The 18,466-nt window shown below is 47.9% G+C and overlaps 1 protein-coding gene across 7 annotated transcripts in view; it reads left to right on the forward strand.

Annotated features, from left to right (window-relative positions):
• Nucleotides 1-1,428: 1,428 nt before the first annotated feature.
• Nucleotides 1,429-18,466, forward strand: part of AP1B1 (adaptor related protein complex 1 subunit beta 1) — a 63,545-nt gene continuing 46,507 nt past the window's right edge. For 6 of the 7 annotated variants that reach the window (XM_009217039.3, XM_003905388.4, XM_009217041.3 and 3 more), the window contains exon 1: nt 1,429-1,765. The gene's annotated coding sequence lies outside the window, so the exon portion shown is untranslated. The remainder of the gene's footprint in view (nt 1,766-18,466) is intronic. The other variant, XM_009217043.4, reaches the window with a different exon arrangement.

Raw genomic sequence — 18,466 nt, forward strand, 5'->3', positions numbered from 1 at the left:
TTTTGTTACTAATTTTGCAATTTCCTGTAAGTCTATAATTATTTCAAAATAACAACTTTTAAAGGCTTTGAGGCTGATTAAGCATACAAAATTATGTTAAATATAAAACAGTAATATATATATTAGATAGGACATACAGACTTAGCTGTGCAAGCTTATTTATTAACAAGTTTTTGATAATATTAAAAAAGATTGATAACCTTAGGGGACTGTTTTTGAGATTAGCAGTACCATCCATGTAATGGAATACTATGCAGATATTGGAAAGTGCCGAGTAGAAATGTATTTACTATTTTGGGAAACTTTTACCAATATTTTGGTGAGTTAAAAAATATCAATTGAGGCTGGGCACAGAGGCTCACGCCTATAATCCCAGCACTTTGGGAAGCCAAGGTGGGCAGATCACTTGAGGTCAGGAGTTCAAGACCAGCCTGGCCAACATGGTGAACTACCCCTCCTACTAAAAATACAAAAAGTAGCCGGGCATGGTGGCGCATGCTTGTAATCCCAACTATTTGGGAGGCCCAGGCAGGAGAATCGCTTGAACCTGGGAGGCAGAGGTTGCAGTGAACCAAGATCACGACACTGCACTCAAGTCCAGGCAACAGAGGGAGACCCTGTCTCAAAACAAACAAACAAAAAAAATGATCTATCAAGTCTGGAAGAATATTCACAGAAATATTAAAAGTTGATTGTCTTAGGTCAGTGAGATTGCAGATGGTTTTTTTTTTTTTTTCTTTTTTTGAGACAGGGTCTGGATCTGTTGCCCAGGCTGGAGTGCAGTGCTGCAATTATAGTTCACTGTAACCTCAACCTCCCCGGCTCAAGCCATTCTCCTGCCTCAGCCTCCTGAATAGCTGGGACTACAGGTATGAGCCACTGTGTCTGGCTCAAGGTCACTCATGTTAAGAATGGAAGAGTTCAAACTAGAGCTGCAGAGACAGAGACCCCTCTCTACAAAAAAAAAAAAAAAAAAAAAAAAAGAAAAGAAAAGTGGCCGGGTGCAGTGGCTCATGCCTGTAATCCCAGCACTTTGGGAGGCCGAGGCAGGAGGATCTCTTGGGTGCATGATTTCGAGACCAGCCTGAGCAATGTAGTGAGACAGCCTCTCTCTACAAAAAATAAATAAACAAGTAAATAATAAATAATTAGCCAGGCGTAGTGCTGCGCGCCTGTGCTCCCAGATGCTTGCGAGGTTGAGGTGAGAGGATCACCTGAGCCCGGGAGGCGGAGGTTGTAGTGAGCCCAGATCTTCAAGCCACTGCACTCTAGCTTGGGCAACAGAGCAAGACCCTGTTTCAAACCAAAAAAAAAAAGAGTGACCTTGAGCAAAACCCTGCCCCTCTTAGAACTTCAGACTTGCCGTCTTTACACAGAAGATGGACTTCAAAGTCCCTACGATCTTGCCTGGCCCCCTCACGCTGAATTAACTGGCGGGCTGGTTTCCCAGGGGCTCTGCGGGAGACTGCAGCATAGCAGCGCCGCGGCTGCCGAGGGGTTAATACCGTTGGGCTCGGCCCCTTTTCTTGCCCCGCCCCACGGCCACCACCCCCGCCAGGGTTGTACCCTTGACCCCGCCTTCAGGCCTTGCGTCCACCGGAAGTACCCGCGCGCGGGCAGCTCACTTCCGCCCGGCAGGTGACAGCCGCGGGGCTCCGAGCCGCCGGCAGCTGGGACGCACCGGGAGAGCGAGAGGTGGAAGCCGCGGACATTTTGGTGCCAAGCCGAACCGAGCCGTGGCGCCGGGAGCTGTTGGGACCTGCGGGTGAGGAAGCGGGGACCTGGGCGAGCCAGGAGAAGAAGTGGGGCGGGGAGTCAGGGGTCCTAGGTGAGGGGTTTGCAGGGTCAGAGGTCATGAAGAGGACGCGGCGCTGCAGAGGCGCGAGCGGCGTCCCCAGCCAGAGGAGGAGGAAGGGCTGAGGGTTAGTTCATTCATTCGCTCTCACTTGGCCGCCGGCCTGTTCCTCCGCCGCCCCAGATCCGCAGCCCCTCCTGGGGCTCCCGCTCAGAGAGACTCTTAGACTTAGGCCCCGAGGAATTCCTCACTGGCCGGAGGGAAAACTCTTCGGGCTCTAGTTTCCTCTTTCAGGCTCACCCGCATGGCCATCCTGATGCCTCCTAGTTGTTCAGGGCGTTATCTCTTTGCCAAGGTTGAAAAAAAGGAAAGAAAGAAAGAAAAATTAGAAAACGGTCCCGTGCCGCCCGCCCGCGGCTAGGCACGGGCTTGGTCTTGTGTGTTGGAGCCTCTAAGACAACATGTTGACTGAATGGGGACACCGGTGATAATGCTACAAAATAACGAGGGAGATGCTTGCTAGTGGCTATCGAGCCCCTTCTGTGTACCCGGCACTGTGCTAAACACTTTCCTTACAATGACACATTTAAACTTCACAGCAACCTTTGTGGGGATTAAAGATCCCTGTTTTATCGATGAGGACATTGAGGCACAGAGAGGTTAAATCACACATGTAAGGTCATTCGGGTAGTAGAGGCAAGGCCAGGTTTCCTGCCCAGGCTCTCAGGGACCTGCAAAGTACAGAGACAAAGGAAAGACTGGAGTAAGGTTGGGGAGTAGGGGATATTTAAGACTTTTAGCCGGGCCCAGTGGCTCATGCCTGTAATCCCAGCACTTTGGGAGGCTGAGGCGGGTGCATCACGAGGTCAGGAGTTCAAGACCAGCCTGACCAACATGGTGAAACCGTCTCAACTAAAAATACAAAAATTAGCTGGGTGTGGTGGCACAAGCCTGTAATCCCAGCTACTTGGAAGGCTGAGGCAGGAGAATCGCTTGAACCCAGGAGGCGGAGGTTGTAGTGAGCCAAGATCGTGCCACTGCACTCCAGCCTGGGCCACAGAGTGAGAGACTCCATCTCAAAAAAAAAAAAAAAAAAGACTTTTAGCTGCCGTTGTATTTATTTGGATTTGTGTCAAGATGTAGCCTTATTGTTTTTTGTCTGATCTTCATAAGGGTCATTTGATTCGCTTTCTTTAGGATAAAATAATCCTGCAGACTGTTGCTATTAGTGATATCTCTCAGGGCAAGAGTCTAAGATTTTCCTGACTTTGGGGAACAGTGAGACACAAAACAGGCTATCCGTGAAAGCTATTTGAAGACTATCCAGAACTTCTCTTCAGAGTGGTTGAGCTGCATTCCTTTTGGTCTAAAAAGAGAGGAACCACATGACCTCTAGGGGATCTTTTGGTCCTAGGTTCTGGAAGAAGGTACCCAGAGGAAGAATCTTTGCCTTTCTGAGAAATATGCAGGCCCCATGGCTTCTCACCAGAGCTGAGCACATCTTACTTGGAAGGTGGTGCGATGGTTTGGTGGCTGAAGGACTAGGCTGTATGAATCTGAGCCTCATTCCATTGCGGATATTCACTTGCTTCAATTCTGCCTCAGTTTCCCTGACATCAACATGAGAAAGACCTGCCGCCTTCCTGTCTATTCCTAGGGGTATGAACCTGTGAATGAACCTGTGAGGGCTTCCACATGCTTCTGAAGAAAGCTGTATATAAATATTACTGTAATACCTTTTTTTTGTTTAGCTCTACGATCTGTTGTCCTAGTTCCATTGAATTCACAGAAACTTAATATTGTCACCTTACTCCCATCCTTCCAAGGGAGGATTTGAGATGAAGCAACTTGTCACAGAGGGTAGGAACATGAGCAGAGCTCAGAGCATGTGGTTTTCTGTCCTGAGTTGAGCCCACCAGTGTCCTCTGACCTCTTAGAAACTGTCATGAGGAGCAGCTTCAGTAGTTCTCAAAGAGTCAGATCCCTCAGAGGTTGTGTGGAGATCATCTGTTGAGTGTGGGTCAGTGGAGGCTTCCCCCTGAGCTGCTTCAAGAGCCCAGAGGTATGAAGGAAAGATCACTCGATTCCCAGTCAGTCAGCCCTGGGTTCAACCCCAGCTCCGCAGTTCAGCAGCTTCCTGGCAGTGTGCCCTGACCTGGAAGGTTTACATAGGCTGGCCCTCCTTTACCTCAGCTCTAAAATCATACTGGCCACCCTCTCTGACTCCCCTACCCCTGCTTTGTGTGAGGGTTAGATGGGAAAATTTGTGCAGGGCCTGTGATTTTTGGGTGCTTTGACTCGAGGCTGACTGATGCCTGCTGGGGGGCCTGTGTCTGAGGAAGTCTGCCAGCCTTGGCTTCTGGAGCGTTACTTCCTTCTGCAAACAGAGACCTTAATGTACTCAGGACTTCTTCCACCCTTCTTGTTTCACTTCCTAAAAGTAGTTCAGAGCAAGTTCAATTTGTTGGTCCTTCTGACTTTGAGCTCGGACTTGCATCTTTTTCTGGTTATTCTCTGAAACTCTTGCATTTCTTAACTGCCCGCTTCCCAGGAGCTTCCCATGTCTGGCACCAAAGCCTGACGTGCTGACAATAAGCAAACGTGGCTTGGGTTTTACACTTTGCTGTGTTTCTGAAAGTTGAGGGGACATTTGTGTCTTGCAGACATTTCTTTTTCTCGACAGGTCTTTTGCCTAAAAGAGATCGTTGATATTATCACAGCCCAGAAGTGACTTTTCTGTTCTTTATCTCTTCGCATAGAGAGGAACAAATACTCCTGAGAAAAAATGTCAGCAAAGCAGTTGGGGAATCCTTAAAGAAAGTTCTGCTTGAAAATTCATCAGTGGCTCCTAGTTGCCCTCAGGCTAAAACTCACATTCCTTAACGTGACATTCAAGGCCCTTTGGACTCTGACCCCTGCCTAGCTCTCTTTCATCATCTCTCCTACTCCGTACTCACCTTTTCCCACGCTCCCGTCAACCTCAGCTGCTTGCTACTTCTGCAAGCCCCAACTCTTTTTTTTCTTTTTTTGAGGCAGGATCTTGGTTTGTTACCCAGACTGTAGTACAGTGGAGCTATCATAGCTCACTGCAGGCTCCAACTTGTGGGCCTGAACGATCCTCCCGCCTCAGCCTCCCAAGTAGCTAGGACTACAGGTGAGTGCCACTGTGCCTGGCAAATTGTTTTTATTTTTTGTAGAGACAGAGTCTTGCTATGTTGCTCAGGCTGGTCTCAAACCCCTGGCCTCAAGCAGTCCTTTCTTCCACCTGGGCCTCCCAAAGTGCTGGGGTTACAGGTGTGAGCCACCACACCTGGCCTTCCAACTGTCTGCCTTTGCTTTGCGCTATTCCCTCTGCCTGAACACCATTTCCTGCTCTCCCAACCTTACCTGCCTAGCTGCAGTGCTACTTGGTTCTTCCCATCTGATCATCGCCCCGAAGTCTGAGCTGGATGCCCCTCCTTGATGTCCTGTGGCAAGGGTCACAGTGGGTTGTGATTGTTTACTTGGCTCTCTTCCAAGTAAATAGCTCTTTTTTTTTTCTTTCTTTCTTTTTTTTTTTTTTTTTGAGACAGTCTTGCTTTTTCCTCCATGCTGGAGTGCAATGGCGCAATCTCAGCTCACTGCAACCTCTGCCTCCCGGGTTCAAGAGATTCTCTTGCCTTAACCTCCAGAGTAGCTAGGATTACAGGCGCCTGCCACCATGTTTGGCTAATTTTTGTATTTTTAGTGGAGGCAGGGTTTCACCATGTTGGCCAGGCTGGTCTTGAACTCCTGACCTCAAGTGACCTGCCCGCCTTGGCCTCCCAAAGTGCTGGGATTACAGGTGTGAGCCACCGCACCCGGCCAGTAAATAGCTCTTAATCCTTGATGAGGACCTGCCTTAACTATGTCTCCAGCACCCAGTGAGACGTCTGGTACATAGTTGGTGCTCAGCAGGTGTTCAATGAGTGAATGAAGGAATATTGCATTGAATTGTTAGGATTCCTTGACTCCTAAGGGATTCAAAGCACTTTCTAGATTATCTCCTCTCCATCCTCATGTCACCTCATAGAGACAGGGAGAAATCTGATCAGTGCTGAGACTACTTTCAAACTACAGTTGCTACCACCAGACAGCCGCCAGAGTGTTTCAGGGCTTCCAGAGGCCTGGGAATCTGGTACCGAGCAGAGAAGTGGTAAACTCTGTCTCAGTAGTAGTAATAGTGGCTAACATTTATCAGGCATTTTGTGGGCTGGGCACTGCTAAGGGCTAGGTGTGTATTGACTTGTTTTGGCCTCACAAACCCCTCAGGCGTGTAACACTGCAGTTCCCATTTTACAGTTGTGCTGCAGTTGTGCCTGTTTGCTTTGTAGAGCCTGGGAGAGCCCCTGTCCTACCTGCTATGGCTGCCTTCACCTACCCACTCCTTGTGTTTAGATTGTCCCCTCTTATATAGTGGAGCTGAGGAAGGACTTGGCTATGGTTCTACACTCCTATGCCTCATGCTGTCTGGGTCTTTAGCCTTGAACTTGACTTCTGACCTCTGTCAGGAAGGGAGGCCTCTCCTAGTTATGGTATGAGTGTAGCCTAACTCTGGGTTGACCCCACAAGGCCCAGAGTTCATCAGTTACTGGGATGCCTTAGTCACTGATCCCCCAGGTTACCACCAGTTACCACAGTCCGCCCTGTGGACTCGGAGCTGGAAGGTGGTAGGTTTGTACCTGATGTAAATGATGAGTTGATGCGTGCAGCACACCAACACGGCACAAGTATACATATGTAACAAACCTGCAGGTTGTGCACATGTACCCTAGAACTTAAAGTATAATTTAAAAAAAAAAGAAGAAAGTCAGGTCTCAAAAGCTTTAAAACTGAACCTTCATTGTTCATTTTCGGCATTTCAGTAACTGAGTTCCGTAGCAGAATAGACTTGGTTGGCAGATACTTTTTACCACACCCTCCTTACATTTAGGATCTTAAGCATATTGCGAGTGGAATAACACAATTTCAGTAGAGCCAGCCTTGGGTCTGCTGCTGTGGTGGTCTTCATTGCCTGATCCCCGAGTGTTGGGTGGCTGGCTGCTGGGACACTGAGGACAGAGACTTCCTAAGTCCAGCATTCATTCGGTATTTATCGAGGCCTGCTAATGCCTGATGCTGGCCTATGTTGATAGGTCAACAGGCCAGATGTGGCTTCAGGCTTCAGATAAGCCCTCAAGTTGCTTACTTCATTCTAGAGGGAGAGAGAGACAAAGAAGTAGAGAAAAAAAGCAATGATTAGAAAAACCAATAAGCCACGAGGGAAACAAAAGGCATAGCAGCCAGAGCCTGTTAAAATATAAGTCAGATGTCAGGATTCCTCTGCTCAAAACCCTCCAGTGGCTCCAGCTCACTCAGTAAAAGCCAGAGACCTCATGCTTGCTCATAAGGACCCCTGCATTCTCCTGTGGCTTCCTGACCCACTATTTCCTCATTGCTCACTCAGCCACATTCACTTCCCTACTGTTCCTCAGACACGCCAGGCACATACTCACCTTTGCACTGGCGATCTCTTTTGTTTGGCAGCCTCTTCCCCAGACATTGTCACCTGTCACCTTCTCAAGGAGGCCTTCTACGGCCACCCTAGTTAAATTTTAACTTCCCTTCATCCCCTCTCCCCTCCCTATCCTCCTTCCCTCCTCTTTTTTGCCTCCATAGTGTTCATCACTATCTAAGATGTTGCGTATTTTACTCATTTATCTTGCTTACAGTCTCTTTCCCCCATTAGGATGTAAACTCCATGTAGGGAAGGATGTCTGTTTCTTTCACTGCTGCATTCCCAACGTGTAGAAATGTTTCTGGTACACAGAAGATGCTCAGGAAATGTATGAATAAGAATACTGGAGGATGTGACAGAGAAATACCTTCTTAAGATTGTACATGCATGGCCAGGTGCAGTGGCTCATGCCTGTAATCCCAGCACTTTGGGAGGCCGAGATGGGCGGATCACGAGGTCAGGAGATCGAGACCATCCTGGCGAACACAGTGAAACCCCGTCTCTACTAAGAAATACAAAAAATAGCCGGGCGAGATGGCGGGCGCCTGTAGTCCCAGCTACTCGGGAGGCTGAGGCCGGAGAATGGCGTGAACCCGGGAGGCGGAGCTTGCAGTGAGCTGAGATCCGGCCACTGCACTCCAGCCTGGGCTACAGAGCGAGACTCCGTCTCAAAAAACAAAACAAAACAAAACAAAAGATTGTACATGCATGGCCAGGTGCAGTGGCTCATGCCTGTAATCCCAGCTACTTGGGAGGCTGAGGCGGGAGGATCACCTGAGGCCAGGAGTTCAAGACCAGCCTGGATAATTTAGCGAGACTCCACAAAAAACTTGAAAAGATTAGCTGGGCATGGCATATGCCAATAGTCCCAGCTACTCAGGAGGCTGAAGCAGGAGGATTGCTTGAGCCCAGTAGTTCGATGCTGCAATGAGCTATGATCACACCATTGCACTCTAGCCTGGGTGACAGAGCAAGACTGTCTGTCTCTAAGAAAAAAAAAAAGATAGTACGTGCAGGAAAGGTTTTTTTTTTTTTTTTGTTTGTTTGTTTGTTTTTTTTTTTTTGAGACGGAGTCTCGCTCTGTCGCCCAGGCTGGAGTGCAGTGGCCGGATCTCAGCTCACTGCAAGCTCTGCCTCCCGGGTTTACGCCATTCTCCTGCCTCAGCCTCCCGAGTAGCTGGGACTACAGGCGCCTGCCACCTCGCCCGGCTAGTTTTTTGTATTTTTTTAGTAGAGACAGGGTTTCACCGTGTTAGCCAGGATGGTCTCGATCTCCTGACCTCGTGATCCGCCCGTCTCGGCCTCCCAAAGTGCTGGGATTACAGGCTTGAGCCACCGCGCCCGGCCTGTTTGTTTATTTTTTTAAGCATCAGAGGTATCACGCTGGAAGGGAAGGTGTCTTTGAAGTGAAGTCATCTCAGCTGAGATTTGAAGGATAAATTGGAGCAGTTAGGAGGGGATAATCCAAGCAGAAGGATCAGCAAGGATAGAGATAGTGAAGAGTTGGCTGTTAGAGGAACAAAGAAGGCATGTGGGCCTGGAGGCAAAGACCTGGTACTTATATCATGTCCTGTGCCAGAGCCCCCCGACCTTCTGCAGCTCTGTCACTCTGAGCTGATACCTGTGGGAGCAGGTGACAGTGGCTTGGCTTCACTGAACATTTCTCCCACTGGAGATGTTGCCACCTGATCTTCTACCCTTGCCCTTTCTTCTCTCTCTCATAATTTATTCACTTACCTTCCATTTATTGGCTGTAAATGGGCTAGGGGTCTGGCATGTTCGATTTCAGTATAGTCAGAATAGCTTGACAATCAGAGCAGATGTATCTCTGATCCTGAATAACCCAGTGAATGGAACATTGAGAAGCTGCTCTAGCAGAGGTTGGTTTACAAAACATGAAATTTGCCCAAGAAGAGAGTTGAGCACTGATCGTTCAGCTATTTATTGAACACCTGTTTGCCAGGTACCAGCCTAGGAGTTAGGAATATGATAGTGAACAAAATGGACAAAATCGTTACCCCCATTTACATTATGAAATTTATAGGGGGAGAAAAAATAGACAACGAAAGTATATTTTACAGTATGTAGGTAATAGGTAATAAGTACATCTAAGGGAAAAGGAGCAAAGAGGTGGTTTTTTTTTTGTTTGTTTGTTTTTTTGAGACGGAGTCTCGCTGTGTTGCCCAGGCTGGAGTGCAGTGGTGCGATCTCGGCTCACTGCAAACTCCACCTCCTGGGTTCACGCCATTCTCCTGCCTCAGCCTCCCGAGTAACTGGGACTACAGGTGCCTGCCACCACACCCAGCTAATTTTTTGTATTTTTGGTAGAGACGGGGTTTCACCATGTTAGCCAGGATGGTCTCGATCTCCTGACCTTGTGATCTGCCCACTTCTGCCTCCCAAAGTGCTGGGATTACAGGCGTGAGCCACTGTGCCTGGCCGGGGGGCGGTGTGCAATTTTAAATAAAGTGGTCAAAGAAGGCCTCAATGAGAAGATGACGTTTGAGCCAAAACCTAAAGAGGTGAGGGACTGAGCCATGAGGCTGTCTGGAGAAAGAGCCTTCCTGGCAAAGTGAATAGCATGGGCGAAGGTCCTGGGGTGGATGCCTGTTGTGTTCAAGGATCAGTAAAGAGGCCTGTGCAGCTGGAACTGAGGTAATGATGGAGAGAAGAGTTCCAAGGGTAATGGCCAGCAGGGTGCACGTGTGAGAGAGAAGGGGCATGCATCTCTTACAGGGCCTGTGGGCTATGAGGCCGTGGTAGGGACTTTTTCTTTTACTATGAGTAAGAGAACCATTGGAGGACATTGAGCAGAGGGATGCTACTGTCTGACTTAGACTGTAAAAGGATCATCCTGGTTGTTGCTGAGATGGGGTGTCAGCAGAGCAGTGTGGGAGCAGCTTTGTTAGCACTCAGTGGAAGGCGATGCTGTCCTGGAGCTGGGGGGTAGTGATGGAGCTAGTGAGAAGCTGCTCATGGATTCTAGATTCATTTTGAAGGTCGGAATCCAATCAGATTTGCCGATAGATTTAAGGGAGAGTATGTTAAGGGTGACTCAGGTTTTTAGCCTGAGGCCCTCTTAAAGATAGTGCTGGCAAGAACTAGATGATGTAGGCTGCAGGGTGAGCCAGTTGGGGAAAGGAAGGAAGCAGAAGGTCAGTTTTTATCACATTAAGTTTGAGCTGCCTGCTAGTCATCTCCACAGTAATGTGGAGATGTCAGGTAGACAGTTTGGACATCTGTGCTGGGGGTTCTGGGGAGAGGTTGGGCTATGTGGATAGTATGCAAAGCTGTGATACTGGATGATCCACCAAAGAGGCAAAATAGCATAGATGGGGAGGAGAAGAGGTACCAGGCCTGAGCCCTGGGGCACACAGTGTTGAAGGAGAAGGAGAGGAACAAGCAAAGGAGACTGAGAAAGCGCAGACAGTGGCGTAGGAGGGCAGGCAGAGAGCATGGCATCCTGGCATTTGAGGGAAGACAGGATTTCGGGGAGAAGGGAGTGATCAGTAGTGTCAAATGCTTATCAGCATGAGACTTGTCATTTGACATGACCATTGTGTCTTCTGCTGGCAGGACCCAACACACCTGGCATCCAGGACCATTTCTGAACCTCATTCTCCCTTCCCTAGCCTCGCCTGCTCCTTTCCCTTCCAGGTCCTTTCCTTCAGCCAGGCAGGGGCTCACAGACTTCTTGTTTTGGCCATAGGTAAATCACTCATCTCTCAGTGTCTCTAATTCCTCATTTTTTAAGTGAATTACCCTGAGAATTAAAATGAGAAGGGTTGTAAATCACTTAGCAAGAACCTGTTCCCCAGCTAGTGTTGATTTAATTGTTGTCAGTTCCCTCTCTTGTCACATTGGCAATTTCGTGGTGTGCCTCTGCCACCTCCACTCTTGCCTTTCTAAATCTGACCTGTCTTTTCGTGTCCAGCCAAGCCTCTCTTCATCTAAGAGAACTTCCCTTGCTGCTCCATCTATCTCAGAACCCTCCTCCTCTGGAGGCATGATCACTCTGCCATTCCCCCGAAGTCCTTTACCTGGCCTCTAAATCTGTAAGAGCTCAGTGAGAAAAGACTGTCTTTTGTTTACTGGGTGCTTCCGTGTGGGGTACAGTTCCAGGCATGGAGTGGATGGTGCTCTACACTCTTAATTTGACAGATCTTTAGAAAGTCTTCCCATTACATAGATGGGAAGTCTGAGACCACAAAGAGCCTTGTTCTGTAGTCTCTGACCTCTTTCTCCTCATCTCGATTAATTTAAGTACTGTTCAGAAGAAGCCTTACTTTATTTTCAAGTCCAGAGGAACTTTTCTTTTTCTTTTTTTGAGATGGAGTCTTGCTCTGTCACCCAGGCCAGAGCGCAGTGGTGCGATTTCAGGTTCCAGCGATTCTCCTGCCTCAGTCTCCTGAGCAGTTGGGACTATAGGTGTGAGCAACCATGTCCAGCTAATTTTTGTATTTTTAGTAGAGATAGGTTTTGCCATGTTGGCCAAGCTGGTCTCGAACTCCTGACCTCAAGTGATCTGCCCGCCTCGGTCTCCTAAAGTGCTGGGATTACAGGCATAAGCCACTGTACCCACCACTTTTTTTTCTTTATAGCGGATCTTTCCACACATTACTGCTTATAGATCAGTTGAGAACTGGTATCTGATTCTAGAATGAAGTTCTAGAGACTCAAAGCCAATATAAGAACGTTTGCATGTGACATTTGTCTGCCTTTAGTTCCTTTTCATTCTGAAGTCTTTAATTGCTAATGGGCCTCAGGAGATTGACTTTTTTTTTTTTTTTTTTTTTTTTTTTAGAGACAGAGTCTCGCTCTGTCACCCAGGCTGGAGTGCAGTGGTGCAATCTCAGCTCACTGCAAGCTCCGCCTCCCAGGTTCACACCATTCTCCTGCCTCAGCCTCCCGAGTAGCTGGGACTACGGGCGCCCGCCACCATGCCCAGCTAATTTTTTGTATTTTTAGTAGAGGTGGGGTTTCACCATGTTAGCCAGGATGGTCTCGATCTCCTGACCTCGTGATCCGCCCGCCTTGGCCTCCCAAAGTGCTGGGATTGCAGGAGTGAGCCACTGCGCCTGGCCCAGCTTTTTTTTTTTTTTGAGACAAGGTCTCTCTCTGTTGCCCAGGCTGGAGTGCGGTGTCACATTCACAGCTCACTGCAGCCTCAACCTCCCAGGCTCAAGCAATCCTCCCACCTCAGGCTCCTTTAGCTGGTACTACAGATGTGTGCCACCACACCTGGCTAATTGTATTTTTTATAGAGGTGGGGTTTCACTGTGTTGCCCAGGCTGGTCTCGAACTCCTATGCTCAAGCAATCTGCCTGCCTCGGCCTCACAAAATGCTGGGATTACAAGTGTGGGCCACCGTGCCCGGCCAGGAGATTGATTTTGACTAATCAGTTTTCATGGAAATCCCAGGAGGCCCGTAACTGGGCAAGCGCATCCAGACAGGCTTTCACTAGGCACATGACCAAACTTGACATTCCCTGTTGAACAAACTGGATGGGCTGACCCTAAAATAACCTGTAATTCAACATCTGAGGGACCCTGCAGAGATGTGTGGCAACCCATTTCACGTACCCTTTAACCTAGAGCACGTATGTTTCTGCCAGGGCTTCATTCAGAGAGAAGCAGTTAGTTGCCTTGCTGGACAGAGTGGGACACGTGTGACCTTATTAGGAGGCAGCAGTGGAGAGTGTTGGCACTGCCATTTTCTAGCTGTGTAACTCCAAACAAATGCCTTGACCTCCCTGGTACTTCAATTTCCTCACCTGTAAACTTGTGATAATATTAAAACCTTCATGGATTATCGTGAAGACTAACTTTTTTTTTTTTTTTTTTGGAGACCGAGTCTCACACTGTCACCCGGGCTGGAGTGCAGTGGCGCGATCTTTTTTTTTTTTTGAGACGGAGTCTCGCTCTGTCACCCAGGCTGGAGTGCAGTGGCCGGATCTCAGCTCACTGCAAGCTCCGCCTCCTGGGTTTATGCCATTCTCCTGCCTCAGCCTCCCGAGTAGTACCAGCTACTGGGACTACAGGCACCCGCCACCTCGCCCAGCTAGTTTTTTTGTATTTTTTAGTAGAGACGGGGTTTCACCGTGTTAGCCAGGATTGTCTCGATCTCCTGACCTCGTGATCCGCCTGCCTCGGCCTCCCAAAGTGCTGGGATTACAGGCTTGAGCCACCGCGCCCAGCGAGTGGCACGATCTTGATTCACTGCAACCTCCGCCTCCCAGGATCAAGCGATTCTCCTGCCTCAGCCTCCAGAGTAGCTGAGACTACAAGCGTGTGCCACCACGCCTGGCTAATTTTTTGTATTTTAGTGTAGACAGGGTTTTCAACATGTTGCCCAGGCAGGTCTCAAACTCCTGACCTCATGATCCACCAGCCTCGGCCTCCCAAAGTGCTGGGATTAACAGACATGAATCACCGCGCCCTGCCATGAGGACTAACTTTAGAGCTCTTTACGTAATGTCTGTCACATGATGCACATCCATTTGCCATTACTACTACCACTGCCACTTTTGTTCCAAATTTCATGCTGAGCCTAAAGAACACAGATTATTTTCTCATAGTTATTGAACTGACTTGAAAGAGCCTGTCTGAGTTCGGTAACCACGTTTTCTCAGAGAGAAAGTCTGAAATCTGGTTTTTCTACTGCTGACTCACCTTTTAGTCTTCCAGCTAGCCTTACCTGTTTCCCTGTCTGTAAAGTTAACTTAAGTATTTACCTATAAGGACCTTTTTTCCTTTTTTTTTTTTTTTTTTTTTGAGACAGGCTTTCACTCTGTCGCCCAGGCTGGAGTGCAGTGGCACAGTCTTGGCTCATTGCAACCCCCACCTCCCGGGTTCAAGCGATTCTTCCACCTCAGCCTCCCGAGTAGCTGGGATTACAGGCACCTGCCACCACACCCAGCTAATTTTTGTATTTTCAGTAAAGACAGGATTTTACCATGTTGGCCGGGCTGGTCTCAAACTCCTGATCTCAAATGATCCTATCTCAGCCTCCCAAAGTGCTGGATTATGGGCATGAGCCAACATGCCCGGCCCCTTTTCCTGTTTAAAAGGAAAGTGTCAGACAAATGAGGAGTGGTGAGTAGCATCATCATCTCTAACGAACTCTAAGCTTTGTAGGAGCAGGTACACAGTCCAGGGCATGGCACAGAGTAGGGGAATACTTGTCAAATGAATTAACCTCAGCCCTTGAAACAGAACCAAAGCAGCAAAACACATAGAATGAAGTTTGGCCTTTCTGCTTCAAATGAAGAAGAAACAGTGGCATCACCCCAGCCCCTTTTTTTCACTCTTCCCTAACTTCCTCTTGACCGTGCATGAGCTAACAGGTTCTATGGAGCAGGTTTCTGACAGCTATTTATTCATTAGGGAAGTGTTTAACAGTGGCAGTTCCAGTACCAAAGTTGGGAGCCACCAACATAGACCTTCAGAGATCAGTTTTTCCTGCCTGAATATCCTTGAGTTCAGAGATAGACATGCAGCTGGATCTGACCTTGTGAAACATCTCTTTCCCCTTTTCCTTTCCTAAAGCTTTTTCTCTGGCTCATCTCACCACACTGATGGTCTCCTTCATTAATTCACTGAGTGCCAAGAGTGTGCAGTGCCTTGTGCTGCCACCATCAACTTCACACTTCTCATCTGATTGAAGAGCATGGGCTGCTCTGACATGAATCACTGCCCTGAGACTAGAAAAGGCCTTCGCCTGACACTGGCTGGCCATTTGGAGAAATTAAAATGCTCTGTTGTTTGGCTTCTTACTGTTTTTCTTCCTACTGAAGACCTAATGGGGTTTGCTGGCCTTGGCTGCATTCTGAATTTGTTCTCTTTTTTTCCCCTTGGAAACATCTTCTGTCATGCTCTTAGAATGATCATACTCTACTTCCTCATGTTTGACACCTGGGAAGAACACTCATTGGTAGGGAAATGGGCCCCTCATCCAGCAGAGAATCATAGAATGTGAGATGTGGGAGGGACTTATCATTCAGTAGACTGGTTTTCAGGCTTTGCTCCATAGAACCACGGGATGTCTGAAGGGCCCTGGTGAGGATGGGGTGAGGTAGGCATAGTGAAATGAGCCGGGCTCTAGGCCTCCCACCCTTCCTTCCACCAGAACAGTTCCACTTTTATCTGTTTGAAATGGTTTAAGAGTAGAGAGGGACTTGAGCCATTGATTAATCATATTCTTTTGTTTGACATTTGGAGAAAGGCAGGCCCGGAGATGGGGGGAGTTGCCCAGGGTCAACAGCTGTTGGTAGTAGGGCCCGATTTCCCAGCAGCCATCTTGACATTGGATCAGCCTTGCCATGTTAACTGCAAAGCCTCATGTTCCCGGTCTGGTCTGCCCAGTCATCACTGTCTGGCACTTGTCACAGAGCTCTCTCATCTTGATCTGTTTTGGGCCCTTGGTTTTGTAGCTTCTCTGTGAAACTGTCTTTTCATTCATTTTGCCAGCAAACATTTGGTGAGCTCCTAGAATGTGGCAGGCATCGTGGCAGTCACCAGGTTGATAGCATTCAACAGGACAGATCCCAAATTAGGGAAGGAAGTCTGTGGGGAAATCTGAGATACCTTTTTTTTTTTTTCGTGATGGAGTCTCACTGTGTCACCCAGGCTGGAGTGCAATGGCACAGTCTCAGCTCCCTACAACCTCTGCCTCCCAGGTTCAAGCGATTTTCCTGCCTCAGCCTCTCGAGTAGCTGGAATTACAGGCATGTCCCACCACACCCAGCTAATTTTTTTTGTATTTTTAGTAGAGACGGGGTTCCACCTGCCTCGGCCTCCCAAAGTGCTGGGATTACAGGCGTGAGCCACCATGCCCAGCCAGAACTGCCTCGTTCTTTTGCATGGATGCCTAGTGTTCCACCATGCTGTGGAATGTCCGTATGCTGTGCTGTCATTTTATTTATTTATAGAGTTGGGGTCTTACTGTGTTGCCCAGGCTGGCCTCAAACTCCTGGGCTCAAACTATCCTCACCATTAAGCCTCCTGAGTAGCTGGAGCCACAGATGTGCCCAGCTCTGCTGTGCTATCATTTTTTAAACCAGTCCTGTGGTTGGACATTTATAGTATTTTGCTATTAGAAAGGATGCTGCATGAATAATTTTGTATCTACATAGTTTTCCACATGTAGAGTCCTAGAAGCAGAATTACTGGGTCAACGGGTAAGGACCTTTGCAATTTTAATGACTGTTACCAATTTGCTTCAGAGGTCGTAGCGTTTCAGACTGTCACTAGCCTCAAATGAGGGCGCCTAATCACCCATGTCAGTACCAACATGGGGTGTTACTAGACTCGAGTCTTTATCAGTTCAGCAGCTGACAGGTGATATTTCACAGTAGTTTCAGTTTCTGTGTCTCTTATAAATAAGCTTGAATCATTATATTAATTCACTTTCTGTGAACTGTCCACATCCTCTGCCATTCTCCTATTTGTAGTCACTTTTTATATAGGAAGATAGGCCTTGTCTGCAGCGTGATGCAAATGTTTGTGAGTATGTTTGTCGTACGTCTTTTGGCTTTTTATTATGTTTTTGGCCATGCAGGAAAACTCGATTTTTATGGAATTGAATTCATGGCTCAGATTTCCAGATTTGATGTCACACTCCAAAGGCTTTATTTCCTCTGGATGCAATGTTTCATTCTTCCTTTCTTCTCTAGATTTGAATTTCATTTTGTTATTTTTTAAAAACAAATTTTTTTTTTTGAGACAGAGTCTTGTTCTGTTGCCCAGGCTGGAGTGCAGTGGCGCCAATCTTGGCTCACTGCAACGTCTGCCTCCCGGGTTCAAGCGATTCTCCCGCCTCAGCCTCCCAAGTAGCTGTGATTACAGGCATGCACCGCCACCGCCATGTCAGGCTAATTTTTGTATTTTTAGTAGAGATGGGGTTTTGCCATGTTGGCCAGGCTGGTCTTGAACTCCTGACCTCAGGTGATCCACCCACCTCAGCCTCCCAAAGTGCTGGGATTATACATGTGAGCCACCTTGCCTGGGCTTTTTTGTTTGTTTGTTTGAGACCGAGTCTTGCTCTGTCACCCGGGCTGGAGTGCAGTGGTGCCATCTCAGCTTGCTGCAACCTCCACCTCCTAGGTTCAAGCGATTCTTGTGCCTCAGCCTCCCGTGTAGCTGGGATTACAGGCGCCCACCACCATTCCCAGCTAATTTTTGTATTTTTAGTAGAGCCGGGTTTCACCATGTTAGCCAGGCTGTTCGCGAACTCCTGGCCACAGGTGTTCCACCCGCCTTAGCCTCCAAAAGTGCTGGGATTACAGGCATGAGCCTCTGTGCCCAAGACATTTTTAAAAATGTCTGTTTAATTTACACCAAGTGAAATGCTTGGCTCTTAAGTGTACAGGGTGTCCAGTATCTGCATCAAGATATAGATCATTTTTATTACTGCAGGGGCCCTTCATGCCCGCTTTCAGTCCTTCCCACCCAGAAGCATCCACTGACCTGACTTCTATCACCATAGCTTAGGTTTGCCTCTTAGAGCTTTGTTCAAATGAAATCTTGTGATATTTATGATGTTTACATTTTTTCTTGTCAACATGGTTTCAATCTCAGATTAGCCCTTGTCAGAAGAAATATGTGAAATACATAGGCAGGTACAGCAGTCCCTGCCCCCCTCTTTTTTCTTTTTTTGAGACACGGTCTCACTCTGTCACCCAGGCTGGAGTGCAGTAGTGCAATCTTGGCTCACTGTAACCTCCTACCTCCTGGACTCAAGCAGTCCTCCCACCTCTGCCTCCTGAGTAGATGGGACTACAGGTGTGCACCACCATGCTAATTTGGTAGAGACAGGGTTTCACCATATTGCCCAGGCCAGTCTCAAACTCGTGGCCTCAAGCAATCCGCCCGCCTTGGCCTCCCAAGGTGCTGGGATTCACAGGTGTGACCCACAACACCCGGCTTGATCTCCCCATTTTAAAGAGGGAAGTTGAATTATAGGGATGAAGTAGACTCAGTTCAGCATACTTTCCTTTTAAAGGTTGTCACCAATTTTGAGACATTGGAGAAAAATTGAAATACTATATTCAGTACCCATTTTCTTATGCTTTTATTTTTTTCATTCTCAAAGGAGGTGATTTTCTTATGTTTTAAACATAGATTTAAATTCATTTTATTAGCTTAAAACACAGATA

Source organism: Papio anubis, chromosome 16, assembly GCF_008728515.1.
Source record: "Papio anubis isolate 15944 chromosome 16, Panubis1.0, whole genome shotgun sequence".
Lineage (NCBI taxonomy): Eukaryota > Metazoa > Chordata > Mammalia > Primates > Cercopithecidae > Papio > Papio anubis.